The sequence below is a fragment of the Pseudophryne corroboree genome, chromosome 3 (genome assembly GCF_028390025.1).
Source record: "Pseudophryne corroboree isolate aPseCor3 chromosome 3, aPseCor3.hap2, whole genome shotgun sequence".
NCBI lineage: Eukaryota > Metazoa > Chordata > Amphibia > Anura > Myobatrachidae > Pseudophryne > Pseudophryne corroboree.
Window position 1 is genome coordinate 112,086,063 of NC_086446.1, and position 2,500 is coordinate 112,088,562.

Below are 2,500 nucleotides of genomic sequence, written 5' to 3' on the forward strand. Positions count from 1 at the left end.
CTTGGATGGGAGACCACCTGGGAATACAAGGTGCTTTAGATATTTTTATACTGCCAACACCGTTCTGTTGATGCATTCCATTTTCAAACGTATTCATTTATGAACCAGTAGTTAGAAGTAGAACAGTTCTAACAGAAACCACAAAGCTCATCTACAACCACACCACACTGGATACGCCCAATCTCATCTGATCTTGGAAGCTAAGCAGTGTTGGGCCTGGTCAGTACTTGGATGGGAGACCACCTGGGAATACAAGGTGCTGTAGATAATTTTATACTGCCAACACCGTTCTGTTGATGCATTCCATTTTCAAACGTATTCATTTATGAACCAGTAGTTAGAAGTAGAAAAGTCCTAACAGAAACCACAAAGCTCATCTACAGCCACACCACACTGGATACGCCTAATCTCATCTGATCTTGGAAGCTAAGCAGTGTTGGGCCTGGTTAGTACTTGGATGGGAGACCACCTGGGAATACAAGGTGCTGCAGATAATTTTATACTGCCAACACCGTTCTGTTGATGCATTCCATTTTCAAACGTATTCATTTATGAACCAGTAGTTAGAAGTAGAAAAGTACTAACAGAAACCATAAAGCTCATCTACAGCCACACCACACTGGATACGCCCAATCTCATCTGATCTTGGAAGCTAAGCAGTATTGGGCCTGGTTAGTACTTGGATGGGAGACCACCTGGGAATACAAGGTGCTGTAGATATTTTTATACTACCAACACCGTTCTGTTGATGCATTTCATTTTCAAACGTATTCATTTATGAACCAGTAGTTAGAAGTAGAAAAGTACTAACAGAAATCATAAAGCTCTTCTACAGGCACACCACACTGGATACGCCCAATCTCATCTGATCTTGGAAGTTAAGCAGTATTGGGCCTGGTTAGTACTTGGATGGGAGACCACCTGGGAATACAAGGTGCTGTAGATATTTTTATATTGCCAACACCGTTCTGTTGATGCATTCCATTTTCAAACGTATTCATTTATGAACCAGTAGTTAGAAGTAGAAAAGTTCTAACAGAAACCACAAAGTTCATCTACAGCAACACCACACTGGATACGCCCAATCTCATCTGATCTTGGAAGCTAAGCAGTGTTGGGCCTGGTTAGTACTTGGATGGGAGACCACCTGGGAATACAAGGTGCTGTAGATAATTTTATAATGCCAACACCGTTCTGTTGATGCATTCCATTTTCAAACGTATTCATTTATGAACCAGTAGTTAGAAGTAGAAAAGTTCTAACAGAAACCACAAAGTTCATCTACAGCCACACCACACTGGATACGCCCAATCTCATCTGATCTTGGAAGCTAAGCAGTGTTGGGCCTGGTCAGTACTTGGATGGGAGACCACCTGGGAATACAAGGTGCTGTAGATATTTTTATACTGCCAACACCGTTCTGTTGATGCATTCAATTTTCAAATGTATTCATTTATGAACCAGTAGTTAGAAGTAGAAAAGTTCAAACAGAAACCACAAACTCATCTACAGCCATACCACACTGGATACGCCCAATCGCATCTGATCTTGGAAGCTAAGCAGTGTTGGGCCTGGTCAGTACTTGTATGGGAGACCACCTGGGAATACAAGGTGCTGTAGATATTTTTATACTGCCAACACCGTTCTGTTGATGCATTCCATTTTCAAACGTATTCATTTATGAACCAGTAGTTAGAAGTAGAAAAGTTCTAACAGAAACCACAAAGTTCATCTACAGCCACACCACACTGGATACGCCCAATCTCATCTGATCTTGGAAGCTAAGCAGTGTTGGGCATGGTTATTACTTGGATGGGAGACCACCTGGGAATACAAGGTGCTTTAGATATTTTTATACTGCCAACACCGTTCTGTTGATGCATTCCATTTTCAAACGTATTCATTTATGAACCAGTAGTTAGAAGTAGAAAAGTTCTAACAGAAACCACAAAGCTCATCTACAACCACACCACACTGGATACGCCCAATCTCATCTGATCTTGGAAGCTAAGCAGTGTTGGGCCTGGTTAGTATTTGGATGGAAGACCACCTGGGAATACAAGGTTCTGTAGATATTTTTATACTGCCAACACCGTTCTGTTGATGCATTCAATTTTCGAATGTATTCATTTATGAACCAGTAGTTAGAAGTAGAAAAGTTCAAACAGAAACTACAAAGCTCATCTACAGCCACATCACACTGGATACGCCAAATCTCATCTGATCTTGGAAGCTAAGCAGTGTTGGGCCTGGTCAGTACTTGGATGGGAGACCACCTGGGAATACAAGGTGCTGTAGATATTTTTATACTGCCAACACCGTTCTGTTGATGCATTCCATTTTCAAACGTATTCATTTATGAACCAGTAGTTAGAAGTAGAAAAGTTCTAACAGAAACCATAAAGCTCATCTACAGCCACACCACACTGGATACGCCCAATCTCATCTGATCTTGGAAGCTAAGCAGTGTTGGGCCTGGTTAGTACTTGGATGGGAGACC

The 2,500-nt window shown here is 41.6% G+C and overlaps 7 non-coding genes and 5 pseudogenes across 7 annotated transcripts in view; all 12 read left to right on the forward strand.

The window, feature by feature from the left end:
* Positions 1 to 42, forward strand: part of LOC134887981 (5S ribosomal RNA) — a 119-nt pseudogene extending 77 nt beyond the window's left edge.
* A 107-nt stretch (positions 43 to 149) lies between these two features.
* On the forward strand, positions 150 to 268 carry LOC135067153 (5S ribosomal RNA). Its single transcript, XR_010253377.1, has one exon. It is a non-coding gene; the product is annotated as a 5S ribosomal RNA (ribosomal RNA).
* A 107-nt stretch (positions 269 to 375) lies between these two features.
* Positions 376 to 494, forward strand: LOC135069085 (5S ribosomal RNA). Its single transcript, XR_010255276.1, has one exon. It is a non-coding gene; the product is annotated as a 5S ribosomal RNA (ribosomal RNA).
* Positions 495 to 601: 107 nt separating this feature from the next.
* On the forward strand, positions 602 to 720 carry LOC135063803 (5S ribosomal RNA). Its single transcript, XR_010250127.1, has one exon. It is a non-coding gene; the product is annotated as a 5S ribosomal RNA (ribosomal RNA).
* A 107-nt stretch (positions 721 to 827) lies between these two features.
* Positions 828 to 946, forward strand: LOC134887108 (5S ribosomal RNA; annotated as a pseudogene).
* Positions 947 to 1,053: 107 nt separating this feature from the next.
* Positions 1,054 to 1,172, forward strand: LOC135059599 (5S ribosomal RNA). Its single transcript, XR_010245999.1, has one exon. It is a non-coding gene; the product is annotated as a 5S ribosomal RNA (ribosomal RNA).
* A 107-nt stretch (positions 1,173 to 1,279) lies between these two features.
* On the forward strand, positions 1,280 to 1,398 carry LOC135058654 (5S ribosomal RNA). The gene has a single exon (XR_010245081.1). It is a non-coding gene; the product is annotated as a 5S ribosomal RNA (ribosomal RNA).
* A 106-nt stretch (positions 1,399 to 1,504) lies between these two features.
* Positions 1,505 to 1,623, forward strand: LOC135063765 (5S ribosomal RNA). The gene has a single exon (XR_010250088.1). It is a non-coding gene; the product is annotated as a 5S ribosomal RNA (ribosomal RNA).
* A 107-nt stretch (positions 1,624 to 1,730) lies between these two features.
* On the forward strand, positions 1,731 to 1,849 carry LOC134892987 (5S ribosomal RNA; annotated as a pseudogene).
* Positions 1,850 to 1,956: 107 nt separating this feature from the next.
* Positions 1,957 to 2,075, forward strand: LOC134892934 (5S ribosomal RNA; annotated as a pseudogene).
* A 107-nt stretch (positions 2,076 to 2,182) lies between these two features.
* On the forward strand, positions 2,183 to 2,301 carry LOC134887033 (5S ribosomal RNA; annotated as a pseudogene).
* A 107-nt stretch (positions 2,302 to 2,408) lies between these two features.
* LOC135062589 (5S ribosomal RNA) overlaps positions 2,409 to 2,500 on the forward strand; it is a 119-nt gene continuing 27 nt past the window's right edge. Inside the window, exon 1 of the ribosomal RNA XR_010248939.1 lies at positions 2,409 to 2,500. This exon is cut by the window's right edge and continues 27 nt beyond it. This is a non-coding gene — a ribosomal RNA (5S ribosomal RNA).